At 48.0% G+C, this 24191-nt stretch overlaps 1 protein-coding gene across 15 annotated transcripts in view; it reads right to left on the bottom strand.

Moving 5' to 3' along the window:
• GATAD2A (GATA zinc finger domain containing 2A) overlaps window positions 1-24191 on the bottom strand; it is a 97850-nt gene that overhangs the window by 56545 nt on the left and 17114 nt on the right. For 8 of the 15 annotated variants that reach the window (XM_070586736.1, XM_070586730.1, XM_070586729.1 and 5 more), the window contains exon 2: window positions 4265-4350. The exons of 4 other annotated variants lie outside the window; for them this stretch is intronic. The gene's annotated coding sequence lies outside the window, so the exon portion shown is untranslated. Of the gene's footprint in view, window positions 1-4264; window positions 4351-11317; window positions 11468-24191 lie in introns of those variants that run through there. 3 more of the 15 variants (XM_070586732.1, XM_070586738.1, XM_070586733.1) reach the window with 2 other exon arrangements.

Below are 24191 nucleotides of genomic sequence, written 5' to 3'. Positions count from 1 at the left end.
TTGGCAGCCTGGGGTTCGCAGGTTCGGATCCCAGGTGCAGACTACTCCACTCATCAGCCATGCTGTGAAGGCATCAGTACAAAGTTGAGGAAGACTGGCAAAGATGTTAGCTCAGAGCTAATCTTCCTCAAGCAAAAAAACAGGAAGATTGGCGATGGATGTTAGCTCAGGGTGAATCTTTCTCACCAAAAAAAAAAAAAAGAAAGAAAACAGTTAAATTTTTTTGTGGGTTTTTTTTTAAGATTTTATTTTTCTTTTTTCTCCCTAAGGCCCCCCGGTACATAGTTGTGTATTTTTGGTTGTGGGTCCTTCTAGTTGTGGCATGTGGGATGCCACCTCAGCATGGCTGGATGAGCGGTGCCACATCCGCGCCCAGGATTCAAACTGGCAAAACCCTGGGCCACCGAAGCGCATGAACTTAACCACTCGGCTACAGGGTCAGCCCCCCAGTTAAAGATTTTTAAACAAATTTTCCTCTTACGGCATAGTCACTAAAACATTTACTGTCAAACTTCTGTGTTTTTAAAGTCATGTGAAATAAATCCTCCAAGAGGTTAAGTCACCAAGTTGAGTCACAACTTACACGCACTTAGATTCATTTATTTTGTTTTGCTTTTGGTTTTCAGGGACTGCCCCCACAAACACACATTTGACATACTTTTATAATTATGTAAAACACCCATCAGGTGCTACACAGAGAGGAAACCCCAGAGAAGTCTCTAGGTAACCCTAACCCCTCTCATCCTTTCTTCTGGAGTTGACCATGTGGTTCATTTATGGTTTATACTTCCATTTTTAAAAATACAATATAAGCAAATACACATATATCCATATCCGCCTCACTTTTCCTCATGGGGGATAAAAGTGAGTGTGCTACACCTCTTTATCATTTACTTTGTTCTTTTTTCTACTCATCATTTCACCGCAGAAATCCTGTCACCATGACATGAAGACATCCCTCCTTCCTTCACTTAGGGGCTCGGCTCCCAACCCATAGGCAGATCCAGCCACATCACTCCCAGCCACAACTGAGAAACACTTCTAAGTCATTTCCAGCTTCGCTGCTTCAGAATGTTGTATGCACAGCCTTGTCACAATCCTTATTTTTGACAGCGTATCTTTGGGACACATTTCTAGAAGTGGCACTGCTGGAGCAAAAGGCAAGCAATCCCCCTCTGAGGAGCTGTGAACCCCTAAAAGCAACGTATGGTAGTGCCTGACTCCCATCAATAGAAGAGTGTCCATCTCCGAGGACAAAAGGTCAGAAATGTCTCAGGGAAGCTGCAACAAGCATTATTCTTGGTATCAGAAAGACTGAGTATCTTTCATACCTTGGTTAAGGGCCATTTGCATTCACTTTTTCTGTAAATTGTCTGTTTTTCTATAAGTCACACCCAGTTTTGATCCTTAATACCCAGTGCAGGGCCAGTCTCAGCATATGAACAGTGCGTACCTGCTGAACAATTCCAACAGGCAAAATTCAAGGACGGATACCATGTCCATTAGCCTGAGCCTCAGTGTGCACACCACCAACTGCATACAATGTGAGGCGCTGTGTGGGGGTTGTGTGCATGCCTCAGGGCTTTCTGGGAGTCAGCCCTCCTCCCACTCTGCTCCTCCTCTGTGCCCGCTGGGTCCTATGTAGCAGGAACAATGAGACCCCAGCTGACTACAGGCCATGGTTCAACTTGAAGTGGGTGTGGACTGGTGCTAGCCAGAGAAAACCTAAAACCAATCAATTTGCTGGGCTGACTTACACCCGTGACAAAAATACACAGGCTGACACATTTATAAATCTTTAAAAAATAATCACTCAAGGTTGTTTTTTTGCCTGTTTGACATTGACCACCACCTGCCATAACTGTTCAGACTGTCCTTGCCCATCAAGCCCCTTCACACACTGGGTGGAGAGAGACAGGGCCTAAAGGAACACCTGGGATGGCTTTTGGAAGTACTCTTCCAAACCCCTAAACTGACTGTTTGTAATGTTATGGCTATGTCTTCCACCTGGCCCTGTGACAGAGACAGGGGAGGTTTCTTGCTTTCATTTTTTCATTCATTCATTCAGCAAGTACTTATTACTCAGATCATGTACTTCTGAGTTAAAGGGCCAGGCAGAGGTGGGGTGCCCAGCCAAGGACCTGGAAAAACTCTGAGCTGGCCACTGCCCTCAGACATGAGGGACAGTCACTCACTCCACTGGGCTGCAGGTAAAACCATTTCCAGATGTAAACCACTAATCTTAAACGCTAATGTCTAAAGAGAGACAACTGACAGCCAAGTGACAGGCCTACCTCTTCATGGCTGCCCCACTACATGCTGCCATGAGCACCAAGTAATGCGCACCAGGAACCAGCACTGTCAACACATGATAATCTTCAACTAGCTCTAGGAAACTGGCACAGACTTTGAGTCACTTATTGTCTCCAAAGAGCTCTGGGGCCCTTGAGTAGGGCTAGGGGGATGCAAAATGGTGCAGCCGCCATGACAACAGTTCAGCAGTTCCTCAAAACATTAAACAGCTACCACATGACCCAGCAATCTACTCCTGGGGATATACCCAAAAGTGAAAACATGTCCGCACAAATGTTCATAGCAGCACTATTCACAACTGCCAAAAGGTGGGAACAGCCCAGATTCATCCCAGATTAATGGATAAACAAAATGTGGTCTATCCATGCAATGGAATATAGTTCAGCCATAAAAATGTATGAAGCATTGATTCATGCTAGGTGGAAGAACTTCAAAAACATTGTACTGAGTTAGAGAAGCCAGACATACAAGGTCATATATTGTATTATTCTGTCGACATTAAAATGTCCAGAACTCGGGGCTGGCCCCATGGCCGAGTGGTTAAGTTCGCGTGCTCTGCTGCAGGCGGCCCAGTGTTTCGTTGGTTCAAATCCTGGGCGCGGACATGGCACTGCTCATCAAACCACGCTGAGGCAGCGTCCCACATGCCACAACTAGAAGGACCCACAACGAAGAATATACAACTATGTATGGGGGGCTTTGGGGAGAAAAAGGAAAAAAATAAAATCTTAAAAAAAAAAAAAAATGTCCAGAACAGGCAAATTCATAGAGTTAGAAAATAGATAGTGGTTGGCAGGGGCTGGGGAAGGGGACATGGGAAGTGACTGCTAATGGATGTGGGGTTTTTTGGGGGGGTAATGAAAATGTTCTGGAACTAGATATTCAGGAACTCCTGAATATACCAAAAAAAAAAAAAATCACTGACTTAGACACTATAAATGGGTGAATTGTACTGTATGTAAATTATCTCAATTAAAAAAAAATTTTTTTTAAACACCAGTAAAGTTCCTTTTTGTTAAGAGAACATTCTGAAGTGTTTTCCTGACACCAGGATTACTTGACCATGCCCATATTGTCTTGCTATATGCAGGTAAGAGCTGAAATCTCACAAAACCAACCCCCAACCCTTGTCACATACTGTGCTCAGCCCAGTAGGTTAGTCTGAGCAGCCAGTTCTCACCCTGTGCAGCTGTGAAGCTGTCAGAAGGGCATGCACCCCTCGCCAAGTCACCTACTGGCTGGCCTGTAAGACGAAGCAGCTGACAAAGCCAGGAGGTCTCCAAGCTGCTTCCCAGTTCTAAGACATCTCAGTTCTACATTCTTCTCCAGGTAGGTGGCCCTGGCCCAAACCATCACTGCCCAGCCCCTGATGGTAACAGACAAAATCCTACCCAGCTTTTGGGCTCTGCCCTACTGGGTCCTGACAGCCCTGGACAGTCTCCATTTGAGAGCCCTAAACAGGGAGACCAGCTCAATTTCCCACAAGGCACAGTGCGGAGTAGGGTCAACCAGCTCTAAGCACCAGTGCGGGGGGGAAGAGGGGGCCTGCATCGCTGAAGATACTTAAGGAAAAAAATTCTGCTCATTTCAGTGAGTGTTGGAAAATCACAGAAACGACCAAAGGGCAAAGGCCACCTGGCCAGGATTATCTTCTGCCCCTGATCCTCACGGAGGACAGCTCATCCTATTTAGACCTGGGCTTTTCAAACAAGTGACCGCTGAGTCCAGGGGAGAGCAAATGGCCACCTTGGAGGTAGAGGGCAGGGCCTCAGCAACCTCACGGAGACAGCTCAGCATGCAATCCAGGAGGGACTTGCCTCCCTCCATCTTCTCTAGGAGGTGGCCATCAGCTTCTGAAGCAGTGTTCAGTTTCAAATGTCCAAGTTGCTGACCGAGGTCTGCTGGACAAATGAGATCCTTCACTCCAGAGGCACCGACCCCAAGCACTCACCTATCTGAGCTGGGAATGCTGGTCCTACCAGCCAGCCATGGTGGCAGCTATGGCAAAAGGCAACTTGCATCAACGTGCTGACCAACCTAAAGCAAAGGACAGAGAAAGGAACACTGAGTTTCCAAAGCAAGTTTCTGGAATGTACCAACCATTTCAAATATCTCCAACCCCTGGAACTACTTAGCAAAATTTTAGATTTCAACCAGAGTTCTGTCTCTGCTACCTTCCATAGGGGGGCAAGCTGAGGAAATAAATTTTTACCAGTCTCTGACACATGACCTGATATGGTGTCAACCAATAAACCAGAAGCCATCTTCAGCCATACTGGATGAAGACATGAGGTGGTACACAGCCACATGCTGACATAATAAACACAGAAAATGGTTCAAGGTTTGATTATAACAATAACAACATTAACAGCAGACCCAGTAATACCTAGCATTTAATAGGTACTTAGTAGTGAGTCCAAGTACTATGCCAACACTCAGCATCTCTTGAATCCCCAAGATAATCTTAGGGGTAGATTACAATATCATGCCCATTTTACAGATAAGAGATCTGGCATGTCTGATATTCAGAAACTTGCCCAGGGTCATCCAGGTCTCCCTCTGCAGACATGATCTCTTCACTCCCTGGTCCCCGTTCACACGGACCAGACCCCAAGGAAACCACCCACCATTCCAGGCCCTGCTGAGTTTGCCCTCGAGAAGCTGAGGGCGGATGTGCTTGGGGATAGGCAGGCTTCAACCCCATAGGGCAACTCGCAGTTTAATCCCAAGCATCATCTCCTGAGCTTATATCACAGAGGGAGGAACGGGCTGCCTGGTTTACAGTCAGGAAAACTAAGGCTCAAGAATGTTCAGGAACTCTCCCAAGGTCACAGAGACAGAGTGGCCCCAGTAATTCCCTTCCGTTGTTGACGTCAGACGCCCAGGACTGTGGGCGCAAGAGGCTGAACCCAGCAAATTAGCCAAACCCCTGACTCCCAAGCAGTGCTGTCAGTTGTAGCTTGCCGAATATTATCAGTATCACCTCTGTTGTCATTCTTTGCGTCCACATGACTACCAGGAGCTTGCTCTGATATGAAAGTTTTATTTTTAAACTGAGTTCAGAGTAATTCACAGCTCATAGATGGTGACAAACACTCCCAGGGGAGAACTTGCAAAAAATAAAATAAAATAAAAGCAACTATCAATGAACTCTATAGAAAGAACTTTGCGCACCAAGGAGCACACAGCACCCTCCTCAGTGAGGCCCAGGGCCAACCACAGCCACCACTAGGCTAGCTCCCAGGAAGGGGGACTCTTCTGCCACTCTTTTTGATCCCTTTCAGGCTCGGAAACGCAGTGGACGCCCTTACTCCTAGTTCTTCCATACCTCCCAAGCCGAGGCCTCTCTGCCACGGAGGGAGAAGCCTCAGAAGCCGGCACCCTGAGTTTTCCGAGCACCTGCTTTCTTCAGGATCAAGGTCAATACACAAAAGTCAGAGGTATCTCTACATACTGGCAACAAACCACCAGAACTCAAAGCTTTAAAAAAAAAAAAAAAGAAAGAAAAAGCTCCATTTACAATAGCATAAATGTGCAATACTTACGGATCAATTTCATTTAAAAAATTGTGCAAGACCTATAAACTGAAACTACAATATCACCGAGAGAAATGAAAGAAAACCTAACCAAATGGAGAGACATGCCTTATCCCTAGGCCAGAAGGTGTCAATTCTCACCCAAACTGATCCAGAGATTCAACGCAGTCCCAGTCAAAAATTCTCAACATACTTTTTTACGTTTCTAAAATTTATGGAAATGCAAAGGACCTAGAATAGTGAAAATAACATTAAAAAGAGGAACAAATTTGGAGGACTTACCCTACCTGATTTCAAGACTGACTTACTTTCAAGTTACAGTAACCAAGACAGTGTAATATGAATATAGACAGATAAGTAGATGGACAAACAGAATGCACCCACACACATATGGACAACTGGTTTTCAACAAAGATCCAAGTGCCCTACTCCATGAGACCACAAGACACACAGGACAACATTTTCCTGGAGGGCTAACCCTGCAAGGAGGAAGGTCATCTTAATCTATTATCACAACATACACATGCATCATGGGGTAGAGTGCAATATGCAAAAAGTTTTAAAGTCACCTCAGACTTTCGCATTCCAACACAGCTTTCCCCATCTCAGCTCATGGCAAATCCAGTCTTTTAGCTGCTTAGATTTTAATCTGGAGAAGAAGATTACTCCAATATCCAGTTCATCAGGAAATCCAGTAGGTTCTGCCATCAAACACATCTGGGGTCCATCACTTCTCACACCTCCGCTGGCAACACTGTCCTTCCTGCTAGGATGGAGGCCTGCGAACTGGACCCCCTGCTTTCACTCCTCAGCTCAAAACCCTCCAAAGGCTCTGTATCCGTTCAGAGTGAAGCCCCATCCTCTCCCGGCCCTGGAGACCTGCCTGCCACCACTCGCCTGCTTACCCTGCTCCAGCCTCCAACACACCAGGCAACTTCCTTCCTTGGGGCCTTTTTATATTTTAAAAAAAATCCCAGATACTTCATCATTTTAACAATCAATTCTCCAGTTTGCATCCCAAATTGAAAATGATCTTTGAAAAGATAACTACCATATAGTGATTCCTAAATGTCAAATGCCCAGTCCATATTCAGCTTCATGCAATTTCTCAGAAACATCCTTAGACGGTCTGTTCTAATGGTAATTGCTAGAGCATGTGTGCTAGCTGCTCTCTCTGCCTCACTCTACCCCCCAGATGGCTGACCTGTGTCCCCTCAAATGACCATTTCTCTCAGAGGCCCACCCTGCTCACCCCTGCCCCTTCTCTTCCACAGCCCTGGCCCCTCCACATACTCTACAAAACACAGCTACTATGCCTATGGACTTTCTCACCTGTAAATGGCACAAGAAAAGGGGTGTCTTCCTGCTAAAACTAGATTTTATTTCAAGCACCTAGAACAGTGTCTGACACATGCCAGGTGCTCAATAAATATTTATGGACTGAATGAGCAGGGACGGTTTAACACTGAAGGAGAAGGAACTGATCTGAGGAGCCCACACAGCAGCAGCCCCTCAATACAATTAGTGCGAAATTCACAAAGGAGCTGAAACCAAGCAAAGACCACTTAGCACCACCAGAACTGGGAGCATATCTCTAAAATAAACTGTAATCGCTTGTCTCTGATACATCATTTGGACTATTTTGGCAGCCATCCTGCACTGGCTGAGTTTAGAGAGCTTTTACTGTTTTTATTTCCAACCCATACATTTAAAACAGTATCAAGTAACCCTTAAGTACACAATTATCAACTCACAAGAGACTCTTCCACTCCCTTGATAAATCATTATGGTTTGGCTTTGACCCTGCACCTGGGTACTCTACTTACACTTACACTTACACACACACACACACTCCCCCGCCCCCACCTTCCCGACTCTGACCCACCCAAACAAAATATGATTTCCCAATCTGAGGGAGATCAGACTTGATGAGAAAACAGCCATGGTGATTTACAATGAAATCAAGTGACTTGCACTTTGGGCAAGAGAAGTCCTTCGTTGCCATTTCATCCTCTTGAGCTCAGGCAAGTGAGGTCAGCTCCCTTTTAACTTGAGGGGAGGGGACCGGCCCGGTGGCGCAGCAGTTAAGTTAGCACCTTCCGCTTCTCAGCGGCCCAGGGTTCACCAGTTCGGATCCTGGGCGCGGACATGGCATCATTGGCAAAAGCCATGCTGTGGTAGGCATCCCACGTATAAAAGAGAGGAACATGGGCATGGATGTTAGCTCAGGGCCAGTCTTCCTCAGCAAAAAGAGGAAGATTGGCAGTAGTTAGCTCAGGACTGATCTTCCTCAAACAAACAAACAAAAAAACAAAAAAAAAAAATAACTTGAGGGGAGGAGATCTGGCCAGACATGGGCACCATCTGGAGCTCCAGTTCACTCGGGTTGCACAGCCAGCGCAGGGACGGGTCTCTGGAGCCATGGGTACCAAGGAGCCCAAGAAGGCCCCATCATCCTTTCTGAGGCCCAGCCCTATGAAAGCTGCATACCTTGGGTCTCCTCCTACCACTGTCTGCACTCACCAAACACTCGTGCGGTCTCTAAAATTCTTCAACTGTGTCTGCACTCAAACATTTACTAACGTGGCTCCAATCCAGTCCTGGGAAAACGACATTAGGGCAAAAAAAGTCCAAGGTGAAACCCAACAATACCGTTCACCTTCTACCACCCCTAGGTCCACAAAATCCACTTGTTTCACACAAACTGAGCACCCCAAAGACCAGGGTCACCTAGACCCTCTCTGCCAAATTTTTTAAGATTGGCCCTGAGCTAACATCTGTCGCCAATTTTCCTCCTTTTTTTTTCCTTCTCCCCAAAGCCCCCCAGTACATAGTTGTATATTCTAGTTGTAGGTCCTTCTAGTTCTGCTATGTGGGACGCTGCCTCAGCATGGCTCGATGAGCGGTGCTAGGTCCGTGCCCAGGATCTGAACCAGCAAAACCCTGGGCCACCAAAGCAGAGCACACGAACTTAACTACTCAGCCACGGGGCTGGCCCCTGCCAAAAGTCTTAACAACTGCATTGCTAACTGTCAAGGAGGGTAACTCCTTTGCTGGCTCTATCAGAAAGGGAGAAACTGAGGCAGAGTAACAGTGGAGCACCTCTTTATTATTCCAATTTTAGTATATGTGCTGCTGAAGCAAGCACGAAGCATCTCAAGGAAGCCCAGAGGTCATGCTGCTCCAACATGTGCTGGCTGGTAGGGAAAGGTTTAACTTGGGCAGAAGATTTGGTTTTCTAATCCAGGCGTCGGCAAACTATTGCCTGAGTCTATTCTGCTGAATGCTTCTCCTAGGACATAGCCACGTCCACAGGAATGTGCACTATCTACAGCTGCTTTTGCTACAAGGCAGAGCTGAGTAGTAGCGACAGAGACAATACAGCAGAAATACCGACTACCTGATCCTTGAAAGCAGGAGGAAACCACAGCCCTAACGGGCTGTGCTGAGCATTAAAGGGACAGAGATGACCCAGGCGTGGCAGCACACCCACGACAAAAAGTCAGGGCAGAGGTAAACCAAGGAGGTGCTCTGGCCCCACATCAGCCCCAGGGGACAAAGCAGTACCTGCTCTCCTCAAGGCACAGTGCCCCATTAACCCTCTGTCCCCATGGACCAGAGGAAAGCATGACTTGGCAGACTAGAGAGGCAAAGAATCAGCCCCACAAGAGCCAAGGAGCTGACAGTTAAGGCCACTGCACAAGCCTGTCCTTGGCAACCACAGCTGCCTGGTCTCCACTGTCAAGCTGACGCATCCACTGGGTATAAGCCAGTATGTGCTTTCCAGGCCCCTAGTCTGCCCCTGCCTGTCCTCCCTCAGCCACGGTAACCACAGCCTCACTGAGGGACAGATCGTCCATTCCCCACACTGTGCCAGTGCAGCTGTTCCTAAAGCCCCTTAAAACCCCCCAATGATTACAACATTTCATCATGGTCTTCAAGGCCCTGCCTGCTTCAGGCCCAGGTGACCATGTGAAGTCATCTGGCATGCATGTATGTACATGTATACACAGACACACCATGCTCTTAGCTCCAACTACATTGGCTTCGCCTTGATTCTTCACACCCATCACATCTGCCTGCCTCCACCACCAGGCCTTTGCACATGCTGTTCCCACCACTGCAAAAGCCTGCCTTCCTCCTACTCCTCCTTCAGACTTAAGCATCTGTTATTCAGGCACGCTCTCCCTAAACAGCCCCTCTCCTCAGCCTCCTTCCATCCCCAAGAACTACAGCTCCATCACTTGGCATAGCAGATCTTTGACATCTGACATCAAGTATCTCATTAGGTTCTCTTCCCCAAACGCTTTATGCTTTATAATAGAAAGGGCTCTTAGCTCATCTCATTATCCAGGGCCCAATGAGGCAGAGAGGAGGAAATGAAGAAATGGCATCCTTCATGAGTTATAAATACCCAATCACTGTGTTTCTACCACGGACTTGAGGCAAAAACATATTATAAATATAGACTCTATCTTTAATTAGAATACCAAGTCAACACCAGGAAGTCGGAATATGGAGATAGGCAAGGCCACAGCACCACCACAGCCACCCGCCTCCCCAAGGAGGGGTGGCCTCTCCCCACCTCCCTCACAGGCCTGTTGGGAGAAAGGCGCTAGGAGGTTCCAGAGGCCTCAGCAGCCTTGTGTGTAGAAGGGCCTCCCCCAGCCACCGCTGAGAAACGTGAGCTACCCCAGCACCATGCACCCACACTCCCCTTCTCCCTTCCTCCTAGCAAGATTCAATATCTTGCTCTAAAACACCCAGTGAAGGTCCTTCCAATAGATCCTTGCCCACTCCAAGACTCGATCCCACCACACCCCTCCTTTCTCCTGGGCATTCCAGGAGTCCCTCCCTTTCACATCACCAAACCATCCCAAATGTTCCAGCACTTCCTCCTAATGAATCAGGACCAGCTGCTCAGCCCAGACCCTCCAAATCCAACTGTGCCTGTGGGAGGCCACCCACCGGCCCAGCCCCTCGGGCCTCAAGACCATCATGAGGAGCAAGCGACAGGCCCTGGCACCAGGCAGGCTCTCAAACAGAAGCAACTAGTTCTTACTTTTACTACTATGATTACTGTTGTTCCACAAAATATTTCGATTCCTATCTTGAGGTTCCTTTCAGTGTTTCCACCCTCAGTCCCCAGCAACAGTCCTCTCGGCAATTCAAAACTTCAGATAAACCCCCATATTTAAAATGCACCAGGAATCAAATGTGCACATCTAGACAAGTCAGAGACTTTGGGAAGTGTCTGAAGTATTGAAGTGTTTAGCACTGAGGATGCTTGGTGCGTTACGATATTAAAGGATATCCTGAAGAAAATGTCACAAGAACAAAAGAGGAAATACTATCTCTGTTAATAACAAGGACATAGGAACTAGTGTCTCCCCTTCTGTATACACACACCAATACGGGCAGTATTAAGGGAATTCTCTGACAAATAGGCACAAGAAAACAAGTAATACCTTCGATCTCTGCGCCAAGCACTGGAGCAGAGAAGACCAAGGATATTCCTGGACACTGCTCTCCAGAAGTCCTGTGTCACCCCACCAAGCTAGAGGAAGTGCCTCCAGGCCCCACCCCTCTGGAGACCAAAGAACACCCACGGAACCTCTGCGCTCCAATGCTTCCAAGATGATGTTACAATAAGCCTTCTAGAACCACACGTATCCTTTTTTTTTTTTAATCCCGTATTTTCTGGCACAAGGTGGGCCATCAAAATGTGAGTGCCTTTATTCCTTTCTCCCCAAGCTAACTCATGGAGGATAAAAATATATGCTCTCATAAGGATGCAGGATATTTCTGAATTCAAGAAGGTTCAATTTTTTTATTGTGGTAAAAAAATACATAACAAAATTTACCATCTTAGCTGGGGTTTTTTTTTCTGCTTTTTCTCCCCAAGCCCCCCCAGTACATAGTTGAATACTGGAGTTGTGGGTCCTTCTAGTTGTGGCATGTGGGATGCCGCCTCAGTGTGGCCCAACAAGCAGTGGCATGTCTGCACCCTGGATACAAACCAGCAAAACCCCAGGCTGCCGAAGTGGAGGGCGCGAACTTAACCACTCGGCCACGAGGCCAGCCACCTATCTTAGCCATTTTTAAGTGTACAGTTCAGTGGTGTTAAGCACATTCACATTGTTGTGCAGCCAACACCACCATCCATCTCCAGAATTTTTTCACCTTGCAAAACTGAAATTCTGTCCCCATTAAACACTAACTCCCCATTCCCTCCCTCAAACTCCCTGGCAACTACCATTCCATTCTCTGTCTCTAAGAATTTGACTGGGAGCCGGCCCCGTGGCTGAGTGGTTAAGTTCACATGCTCCACTTCAGTGACCCTGGGCTTCACCGGTTTGGATCCTGGGTGCGGACATGGCACCACTCATCAGGCCATGCTGAGGCGGCATCCCAGATAGCACAACCAGAAGGATATACAACTAGAATATACAACTATGTACTAGGGGCACTTCAGGGAGAATAAAAAAAAAAAGACAACTGGCAACAGACGTTAGCTCAGGTGCCAATCTTTAAAAAAAAAAAAAAAAAAGAGCAGTTGAGTGTGCATGTTTGGCTTCGGAGGCCCAGGGTTCGCCGGTTCAGATCCCAGTGGAGACAGAGCACCCCTTGGCATGCCATGCTTTGGCAGGCGTCCCACATATAAAGTAGAGGAAGATGGGCATGGATGTTAGCTCAGGGCCAGTCTTCCTCAGTGAAAAGAGGAGGACTGGCAGCAGTTAGCTCAGGGCTAATCTTCCTCAAAAAAAATAAAATAAAATAAAAAGAGAATTTGACTGTTCTAGGTGCCTCATATAAGTGGAATCATGCAGTATTTGTCCATCTCTATTTGGCCTATTTCATTTAGCACAGTATCTCTTCAAGGTAGACCACACACGTCATTTTAACCATTGGAGGCCAAAGTATGTAGAGAACAAAGCCCATAGCCAAAAGTATGGCTCTAGAAAAACCCTGCTTCCCAGTCCAACCATGTCCCTGATGTGCTCCACCATCAACCAGTCCTTCCCTCTGTCTGCGGTTCCTCGTCTAGTTTGGCTTGGGCAAGCAGGTGGTCTCCTTTGCAAACATACATGCTCCTGTGTAACCAATGACTGCAATACACGCAGAGAGTCTTCCTGGGGCGACTAACAGGGGGAAGGTTAGGGAGGGAGCAGTGGAGTCTCTAGCATGAGTTGAAACACGAAAATTTGGGAGTGAAGATCACAAAAAATCCCACCTGCAGAAGACATCACCTTCATTGTAGCAGGCACCCAACAGGAGGTTCCAACAGCAGCCAGCTCCATTCTCAAGAATGCACCATCCAGGCAGCCTCCATGTGGTGCAGCATCTCAACCAGCTATATTAGCTTTATAGCTGGCTGCTGGGTTGTTTATTTTCATGTCAAGAAATAAAACCTCCAGCTGTCCTATTCTCGTGGCAAGTTTTCTTGAGTTTGTTTTTAAAGCAGCAGCACCTTACTCATTACATAGACAACCTCCGAGAAGCAAGAATCTTTCATTTGCCAATGGACAGGGTGTCCTCCACTGCCTCTGAGGGGTCCCGGGCCCTGGCCACAGGTACCATGTGCTGCCTCAACCCAAGTCCGGGTGGCTGAGGGCCTGGATGTGCCATGAGAGTGGGATGAAGCCACCAGCTGAACACCTTCTCCATGCTATGGAGAAAGCCCCCAACTTGACAGCCCAGTCACTCCCTCATTTGGTGATAATACAAGCACCAACCTTGAGCTGCACCTTCAGGGGCAGGGCAAAGACCAGCGAATTACCCCAAATTTCTCTGAGAGGCAGCATAAATACCATCTGCTAAGTCCAGAGTTTACATCCCCACCAGCCATCTTTAAACAGGCAGTCCTGATGAACAAGCAGCTAGAACCGGTGCAATCTCATAAGGTACGGCAGGTGCTCCCCCAAAGTTTAAGAACTGTACCTTACTTTCCAGAATATTTTTCACTGGAAGGGAGAAGGGAAAACTTTTGTTGCTGTTCGAGAGTACCCAGAAGGAGCAGCATTCTGGGGCTGGCCCCACTGTATACAAATGAAGACCTAGGCCTAGAGGAAGACAACTTCATGATCCTAAAATCCAAACAAAACCCCCCCACAGTAGTTTACATAACTTATCCTTGTAATGTCCAAGATCAGATTATTTTGGTCAGTTAGCAGCAGCAGGTAGGATGGCAGAAATCTCACCAAAGAATGTAAATGGGGGAGGACCACCAGTTTTCACCTCTACCCCCACCCCCACCCCCCAGCTGCCTGCTCACTGTTGAGGAAAGCGCCCACCAACCATCCCATGGCAGCTGGATAGACCTGGATCCTCAGGTAGCCTCTGCCACCTTGATCCCCAGGAAAGGTCTCATCCTCCAGGCTGGCAACAGGAGACCAGAACAACTGACTGAGGTCTAAGTAAACTGGTAGTTCCCAGAACACTAAATGGTCCACCAAGATCCAAATCAGGAGCAGCTAGTGAGTACCTAGGCAGGCGCAAGGTCCGTGTCATCCACCCACAAATCTTCCAGATGCCCCGAAGCCAAGTTCCAGACAGAAGAGTGGACTTGGTAGAATTCTGGAAATCCAGTCTGATACTGGGTCTTCACATACAAAACCTACAACCATCTGACCAACCAAGCTTCCCTAAGGGACAGAATTCAGTTTCTGTGACCATCAGGGACCAGGTCAAACAGTCAACACCATCTGATAACTTCTCAGACATGCCTGGAACTGTCCAGCAACCACACCGTGGTCCCAATACCCCTGATTAAGGCCACATGGTCAGCCCAGAGGTCCCACGGCTTTGCCACTAGGTCTAGGCCAACGAGCTGGTTCCCAGCCACAGACACTTGATTACTTTTGCAAAAGCTAACGATGCACCACAGTAATCACAAAAATCACATGACTGACTGTAAAATACTGCAAACGGCGAAGGAAGAATCTATAAAGATGGCACCATCCCTCAGTAAATCGTGACTCGCACTACACATGCCAATTAAGACCAAACTGAGAAACTACATGAAGAGATGCCACACCTTCCCAACAATGTACCCGACAATAAAAGTATGATCAGAGGAGCTCCTCAGAGAGGTTGTTTCACAGAAGTGTCAACTGTCCTCACCGTCCCAGCCCTCACAGTGTAAACTGAGGCTGAGAAGGAGGAAGTAGAGCCTCCCTGAGGTCTCAGACAAGGTGGGAGGGGGTGAAGGTGGGTAGCACCTGGCTTCACTCAGCTGTCAGAGCTTCCCAGTGCCCTGCACAGACACTTCCCATCACTTTATCCTCATAGAGAGGAGGTGCTGGTGGACATGGGGCCTGCCAGCTGTGGGGAGTTCTGTTTGATGCAGCTGAAGAGCCAGCATCTGGGGAGCAAGCCAGAAGGAAACTGCACTGGGGGTCAGACCTGGAGAACCCCACTCCAAGAGGAACAAGGCAGCAAAGGGCAAACTGACCCCACGGAAGCTTTAGAAGAGTGAAGGGCCTACCTCCCAGGGTGCAATAGTGAGGCCCCAGAATCTCACATCTACCACTTCTGCCTGGAGTCGAAGTTTTCCTTGCTGGTAAGAGGTTTTAGTACTAAAGCTCTGATGTGTTATGAGGTGCAACATAAACGTCTGTGAATCTCTGCCTTAAAATAAGAAGGTCTGAAGAAACCTGTGAGGGCCACAAAAGCACAGGCTGTGCCCTCAGTGGTACTTCACCTGTGCCTAAGACTCACTCCAAAGTAAGCTGAGAGCCCCACAAAAAACAGGACTCTGACACACAAAGTGCACGTCCACCACAGACCGGAATGTTTTTCTTCTATCTGCACACACCTGAGTGACTGCACGGGTCAGGCTCCACTCCAGCAGGTAGAGCCAGCAAACACGGGCATATGCACGCACGCGCGCACACACACACACACTCTCACAGGGCCAGCACATGTGCACACACAAGACCAAAACATTCAGGCCACCACACAGGTACACATGAGGCCAGCACATACTTTGTCCTCCAGGCAAAGGTGCACTTCTAAGCCATTGGTTGTTAAGAAAACAGACCACACATCTCAGAGAAACACTGTCGTAAAAAGGGTCAGGTTCCCAAACGACCCACAAAGCCCACTTCACTCCAGTGTCTCTGAAGCACAGCCCTGCCAAGACAACCCAACTCCAAGCAAGACATCCCCTCGGAAGTCACACAGGGTCCCAGGCCACCAGCCTGCCTTGCAGGGAGGCTGCAAGGCTGGCACCAGCTAGAAGGAGCAAGGAGGGGCAGGGTCACAAGGGCGGGGGCATTCACTCACCTAACCTTTACTGGGCCAGTCCTGTAGGGGACCCTCCTGCCTCCTCTGAGGCCCACCCCACTGCCCTGCTCTGTCTCCAGCTGCCACACACAGACCCAGGTCCTACCTAACCATCCAATGCCAAGATCAGCCTGAGACCCAGCAGGTCTGTGCCCAAGACCCCAGTGACACTACTGCCAGGGGGAGGGCTCTGCTGTCCCCATGGTCCAGGCCTCCTCCTGAACGTTCATCGGGCTTTCATGGGTGGGAAGGGGAGGGCCTGGCTCTTCACTGAGAAAGCTACTGCCAGACACACAAATTCAAACTGCTAGAGAAAAGCCCATTGACAACTACTTCAGGGACATCGAGAAAATCATCTTTAACATCTTGACAAGAGATTTTGTTACCAAAGGAGGAAAAGAAAAGCGTTAACAGTGGCTAACAATTACGGAATTCTTTATTTGGTGCCAGGCACAGTGCCAGCATTTTACATGCCCGATTTCATTTAATCCTCATAACCACAGAAAAAGGTACTGCCAATGTCCCTCACATTTCACACAGGTACTGCCATTATTACCCACAGTTCACACAGGGTACTGCCAATGTTACTCACACTTCACACAGGTACTGCCATTATTACCCACACTTCACATGGATTACTGCCAATGTTACCCACACTTCATCTGAGGGACTGCCAATGTCACCCACACTTCACACAGGGGACTACCACTGTTACCCACACTTCACAAGAGAGACTGCCAATGTTACCCACACTTCACACGGGGACTGCCACTGTTATCCACATTTCACACTGGGGACTGCCATTGTCACATCATCACTTCTACACGGGGGACTGCCACTATCACCCACATTTCACATGAAATACTGCCATTGTTACCCACCCTTCATACAAGGGACCGACTTTGTTACCCACCCTTCACATGTGGGACTACCATTGTTACCCACACTTCACATGGGAGACTGCCACTGTCACATCCACTTCACACAAGGGACTGCCGTTGTCACCCACACTTCACATGGAGGACTACCACTGTTACCTACACTTCACACAAGGGACTGCCACTGATGCCCACACCTGACAGATGAGAAAACTGAGGCTGAGAGAAGTCAAAGCAACTGGCCAGAGTCACAGGGTTAAGAAGTCAGATGGGGATCCAGACTCAGACCAGACATCGCCCAGGCTCAAATCTGAACCACTGCACCATCGGGGACAGTCTGACTCCGAGACCATATTAGGGCTGGATCCTTCCCAAGGTTCTGAGAAAACTTCCCAGAACAAAGATCAGCACACCCCTGACTCCTCTTCTAAGAACACACTAACTTAACCCTTTACTGATTGCTGGAAACCTCCTGGAAGAGTGAGTCTCACTGTGCAAGGCCACATCCCACGGACCACACAGCAAATTCAATGACTCAGGTGCAATCTTACCTTCTGTAAAAGGCACAAAAACCTCAGAAGTTGACGAAGCACGTATTTCTGAGTCCCTACCTGCCAAGGTACAAGTCAAGGGAAAGGGCTTAAAGGACTTGATCAACACTGTCGGCCTGGATCATAAACCAGGGCCTTCATCTTCATTTCCAATGAGATGTACACACATGCCAACCACAACTCTTAGTGCAGCAAAGGAGCAAACCAGGGTCCCTCAGCAAGGAGCACGTATGCAGACTTGCCTTCTTCCTCCCACTTGAACAGCACAGTGCTCACAGTGTGAGGCAGGGAATAGAGCAGACAGACTAATGAGAAGGAGACCAGTCCCCTGGCCTCTAAGCCAGCAAGGAGAGTTCAAGAGCAGCAGAATACACATGGCCCAGGGGACAGCTCAGGTCCTGCAGGGAAAGGTTTCCAGGGTGGGTGGCAGGCAGGGCACACCCCGGCCCTCCCAGCTCTGTACACGAGGCACCAGGCTGCTGCTCTCATTTACCCCACCAACTCCTCACTCCCACCCTCAACCCCAAAATCAGGACCCCAACAGCATCATGGTCATCACCAGCCAGGAGCCACTCTTGGACCCAAGTCTTTTTTTTCCAAGTGCCAAATCCCCAAGGCCCTTTTCCTTCCTGAAACTACAACCCTTCCCCACTCTCAAAACCAGCGTTGTCACTCAGCAGGACACCCACTTGGTCTTCTCCCCTGGACTCTGCCAAAAGAGCCAAGGTTTGAAAACATTTGAGCAATGCATGAAACAAGAAAACCTTCTCAAGGGGCCAGCCCGGTGGTGCAGCGATTAAGTTCATACATTCTGCTTCTGGGCGGCCCGGGGTTCGCCGGTTCAGATCCCGGGTGTGGACATGGCACTGCTTGGCAAGCTATGCTGTGGTAGGCATCCCACGAATAAAATAGAGGAAGATGGGCATGGATGTTAGCTCAGGGCCAGTCTTCCTCAGCAAAAACAGGAGGATTGGCAGTAGTTGGCTCAGGGCTAATCTTCCTCAAGAAATAAAAATAAATAAAAAATTAAAAATAATAAAATAAAAAGAAAACTTTCTCAAACCAGTAAGCAGCAGCTGTTCGAATAATTCATGCAGATGTTTCAGAGAAGCTTCTTAATCTCTCTCCATCTTTCTGTAATAGTGTCCAAAACCTCAAGCTGGAAAATCCTCAGCATCTAGAAAATGCTGGTTACCAACAAGCTCCCAGAGCAGTGGAATCACATCAAGCCTCTTCCTGGCCCCTCTAATTGCTACAAAGCTTTTTTCAGGCTAAGTTGAGGACCGTGTCCCTCTCATTTCCATCTATCCAGCACTACTTCACTCTTGGGAGCAAAGCGGAACAAATTTCTCCTACATATATGAGATGGTCCCTCTTTCACCTTTCATCGAATTTTCACCTAACACAAAACACTATTAGTTTGGGGAGGAGGAGATGCAAGGATAAATCAAATTCTGCAACTGCCCCTGGAGCCAGCCACAATCCAGTAGGGTCACAGACATGCCCCTTGAGTTCATGAGGGTCTTGATGGTCACACAGGGCCTCCCTGCCTCAACCCACTGTGTCCTCCCAGGAAAGTGAAGCAGAGAGCAGCCATCCAAGACCATAGGCCAGGTTATTTCATCAACACACACCTTCTCCCAGGCAGTACATACAACTTTGGACCACCCTCTCCAGGACCCAGCTCACCTCATCTTTGCTCAAACTCAGCACCCCTAAAACCAAAGACCCACAATGTTAGGGCCTGTGTCACCCTCTAGTCCTCATTCAGCTGTCACCTGTCTCTCAGATGTGTGCCTGCCTGCCCTTCCTCTTTCTTAGGGCACCTTGCCCTGTCTCCCCGATGTGGACATAAGACCCCTGAGGGCAGGAATAGGCTGTCTCACCCATCACCAGAACCCAGAGGCAAAGCACAGGCCAAGCAAGGAAGGGATCCCAGTTGCTGAATGCACAAACGATTTGTCCTCGGCCCCGGGTGTCCAGTTAATCCCCACCCAATCTCCCTGCAGTGTCTTTGGCACCTGTCCCTGCTTTTTATTCCCCACCAGGCAAATTCAAGGCTGTATTAGCTCATGCCTGCCTTTTATCAATGGCCTTTTTTCCTGAGTGGCCTCCCTGCCCAATTCAAGTGGACACTTTCCTCCTTATAAATCTCTGAGGACTCTCCATGCTTTAAGGACGAAGTGTAAACAGCCTTCTATTTAAGGTCATCAACAATAATCAGAACAACCCGCATTTTTCAACCTTCTTTTCCACTATGACTTTCCATAAACCCTGATGTCTGGGAGGGTGATCTGCCAATTCCATCCCTCCCTGATGCTCCAGTGCAAGGGAACGCTCCTTGTGAATGGTCTAGTCTAGTGTGTCACAAACCCTCTCCACAAGACCTGTGGACAGCCCCAAGACCAAGAAAACCATCTCTTCTTAGAATAGTGTGCTGGGACTGGGCAGGGAAGATACAGATCAGATGCCCCATCTTTTTCATGTTATGGTATGTAACTAAAATGATATTTGCACAGTGCACTGGAGTAAAATGAGAGCTACTCACAGCCTGGGGCTGGGGCCACCTGGCTACAAGGACACCTCTGCATCCCTGTCACCCATCCCAGCCTCCTGGCTAAGAAGATCTGCTTAGAGAATTCCAAAGCCAGCAATGCATCTCCTGCTCTGTTCATTTATCATGCAACAATAAGAAGCCCATACTGCATTTCATGCCATGGAGCACTTACAGAAGTAGCTTAGCATCTTAAATGTCGATGGGTTAACTTTTTAAAATAACTTAAAAAAAAAAAAAGGCCAACAGCAGTTCACAGACTCAGAAGACTGGTTAAACAGATCAAAGTTACCCTAATTTTTCTAAGCAATTTAAGTATCCTTTGCCCTTAAGCAATAAACCAAGGCAACAGAGTGGACACGCTCCCACCACCTTCACCTTCATAAAGGTGGGGTACACGTTTCTGAGCTCAACCAATGCTGAGCCCCTGCCCCAGGTGAGAATATGTCCACTTCTGCTGCCTTTGTGACAGGGTCACCTGATCTTATCTCTGGGAAGTAAGAGGAACACCTTCCATACTCCCCAAGGGGGTGAGCAGGTGCCCGATGGTGCCAGCAGCAGGAAAGGCCGTCTGTTGGATCCTGAGCTGAGATTCTAACTCATCAATGGGCCCACTGGAACCCCTCGCTGCCCCTCATCCCCAATCTTCTCTCCTCCAAACAAAACATGTTCAATCCCTCTAACCAGTTCTCCTGTGATGCAGTTTAAAGACCACTCCAGCAACCAGAAAGGACTCCCCCAGATATAAGGGATATGCAAGAAATAATCTCCCTTAGAGCTTTTTAGCAGCCAGTTTACGCTGTTCTAGAATCATCCAGCACCCTTAGCTGAGTGTTAAGGACCCTCTCTCTCACCCTGGACAGCACAACTGACTGCTGGAGCCTGGCACAGGACCCGAGATTCAGCCTGTTCCACTTTATTTCCATCGGTTGCTTTTTTGGACCTTGAAATGGTCACCCACATAAGCACCTGAAGGATATCTACAAGTTAAGTAAGTGCCGTAACTTTTTTTTAATACATGGGGAAAAGCAGGTTTATGCTCATAAAAGTGAAAACCATCACCCTCTCAGTTCCAGAACAGGAAACACTGCCACAGTTTTCTTAAAAAGTCAGCCCTGAGATTCCAGAAGCAGCCCCAAGTTCCTCCTCCCTGTGTCCTGTCCCATGCCCACACTACAGACACCACAATGACCTCAAGACTCAAAAAAAGACAAGGCCCTGAGGAAGGAAACCTGCCAACGGACCTACATAAATAAAGGGAGGAGGAACCTAAAACAAAACTAACCAAGCCATGAAGAAATAAGGATAACAGGGATCAGAGAGGAGCTCCAGGAGGGAACAGAGAGTTATGTTCTCCTCCTTCTGCAAATTAACTCGGGGCAGGCCACTCCTCTTGGGCCTCAGTTTCCAGCTTGTAACATCAAGGGCTGCCCTGCTCATCTTGAAGTCTGTGTGCCATGTGCTAGGTTCTGCATAACAGCACAGAGAAGCAAGCTAGTCCCCAGGTGAATCCTAAACTTGTCTGCTGCCCAAAACCAAAAATAGTTACGTTTCCAATGCTTTGACTGACAAATATAAATTGACAGTAAGGCTGCAATTACATTTCCATTCAGACTCAGTAGGTTAATATCTTAGCCCAAGAAAACTTCAAAAGCAGACCAGGCAACTCCTAGTACTCGCAACTCCTCCCCAGACTTCAGCAGCAGGAAATCTCACTTGTATGGCTGGAAAGAGAGAAAAAGCCTCAACATTAAAACCTTCACTAAAGATTTAGGGATGGGAGGCAGGAGACACATGACCCACATACAAACTGCTGAGAATGTCAGTTAATCACACAAAAGTGTTAAGGAAAACACTAATGGAACCCTCAAAATCTCCCACAGTTCCAGTGGGTCTAAGTGAATCCCAGGGAGGGATCTGACTACAGAATTCTCTGAAAAAACCACCACCACTGAAGGCGGTGGGCCCTAACCCTTTAAATGCACAGGGATAATACATGAGACAAAAGAAAATGAAGTCCAGGTGCTCCGTCAATGATACGAAAGTCCTGAGAACACCAAAGGACTGGAGTGACTCAACCAATTTAATCAATGCCTGCAAACCGAGAATTCAGTTAGCCATGCTCCTACTTCCCAAAACCATTGAGAAACTGGGGACAGATGTTTCCTCTGGATGTGAATGAAGGTTGTAGCAGCAAAGTTTTCACAACTGGCTAGCAGAGTGAGCCTGCCCCAAACACACAAGAGACTAAAATCCTGTTGTCATTGCCACAAAAATCCACCAACTGGAAACTCAAGTGACGAGAATAGTGGCCTAAAACTTGCTCCAAGAACACAGTGAGCAGCTGCCTCTAAGGTATGAATGTGTTGAGAATTTAACAGCCACTGACTCAAAGGCTAATTGCATAGAACAACTAGGATCGGAGGAAATGTTATGTTGGGATTATATGCAAATTTAAGGCCACCGGGGCTTTTCACTTCCCTTCTGGATAATCTGACCAAATTTTTTAGGTGAGATCTCCTTAGGGGATAATCTGACCAAATCTTTTAGGTGAGATCTCCTTACAAAGAGCTCCAAAGAACTCCAAATTGTTAGGCTGTGGTGGGATTTTGTTATACAGAAAATCTAGCTCCTCAATCTGAGTGTTTCATCATGTGTGATAACCTGAAATGTGAGACCCTAGGGGGATCATCATGTAGCTGTCATCCAAGGGGAGAAGAATTTTGTCTCAGAGGTGAAGGGAGGAGCAGGGGCTGGGATAGACCTGGCTACTTGCAACCATTTCCCACTTGTCCTCACAGCCATCCCTATGTGGTCAGATACATTTCCCTATCTACAGATGGGAAAGCTGAGGCAAAGTGGCCACACCACCTGCTCAAGGTTGAACAGCAGAAGCTGTAATCAATGACAAAGCCAGATGTGTCCAATTCCCAAGCTGGCTAGAAGCTGTAAATCCAGAAAGAAGATGACATTAGGACCCAGGCTCTCCCATTTACTGCTGTAGGTACCATCAGGCAACCCACTTCCCCTCATTTGCCAGAGTCTACTCAGGGATAAAACCAGAAGTGCCTTCTGATTCTCAAATGGAAGACCCCCATGACATATCTGCCTGTCAAACATCTTCCCATCTCACAGACGGAGGGGCTGCCCCTGAAAGTCAGAATGTGGGGTTTAGCAAGCCCAGGGCCAGGAAAAGGGCTGCCTCCTTGCCTCCGGTGGGGCACCACCAACCCAGCTATTCTGTATCTCTAGAGAAGAGCCAAGGTTGGTGGGAAAAACACGCAAAGTCTGAAATCAGAAAGCCTGGGGCCCACTCCCAGCTAGCTGTGGAATAATCAGCAAGGTGACCCTAGCAAGTGTCACCCTCTATAGGGGCCTTCGCCTTCTTCCATCTAGAACATGGGGACAGGCTGTGGCTCCAAGGGGCACCAAGCAAACAGTGATGGTTTGTTGTCCCTCCACAAGCATGCAGGTGCTCCACATGGGAGAAGCAGAGCAGCCATTATGCTTCGTCCTATCATAACAGCACACTCACTGAACTCCAATTTATGGAGCAGGCACATGCACTAGGCACTGTGCTAAGCCACTTGAATTTATTATCTTACTCCCAACTCAGCCATTCAAGGCAGACATTACCACCTCCTTTTTACAAATGGGAAACAGAGGGTGAGGTTCAGCAAGGTCACCTCACTAGGAAGTGGCCCAGCAGAGTTCACACCCAACCTGTCAGAGGCAAAGCCAGGGCTGGGCCACAACTGCTGCAGGGACCTGCTGCCCAGGAACAGGCCCAGGGCCTCACTCAGCAAACAGCAGGCAGCACTGGACATGGAGCAGCCTCCCTGGCACCCGAAGGAGCTGGTCAGCCACTATAATGCAGCAGTATTTTTTAAAGTGTGCTCAAAGGTGGCACCTGATTTAGGCCGAATTAAGTTTGAAGGTTCAAATCAAAAGATCTGACCAGCAAGACAGGTCAGGTGGTGCTGGGTCTGGAGATGGAGCTGCAAGAAGAATGGCTGAAGGATTCCTCAACCTCAAACAAGTAGAGACTTTCTCACCAACCCCAAGCTGCTTC

The sequence above is a fragment of the Equus przewalskii genome, chromosome 20 (assembly GCF_037783145.1).
Source record: "Equus przewalskii isolate Varuska chromosome 20, EquPr2, whole genome shotgun sequence".
Classification (NCBI taxonomy): Eukaryota; Metazoa; Chordata; class Mammalia; order Perissodactyla; family Equidae; genus Equus; species Equus przewalskii.
The sequence above is the reverse complement of the archived record's forward strand: the minus strand, read 5'-3'. Positions and strand labels throughout refer to the sequence as shown.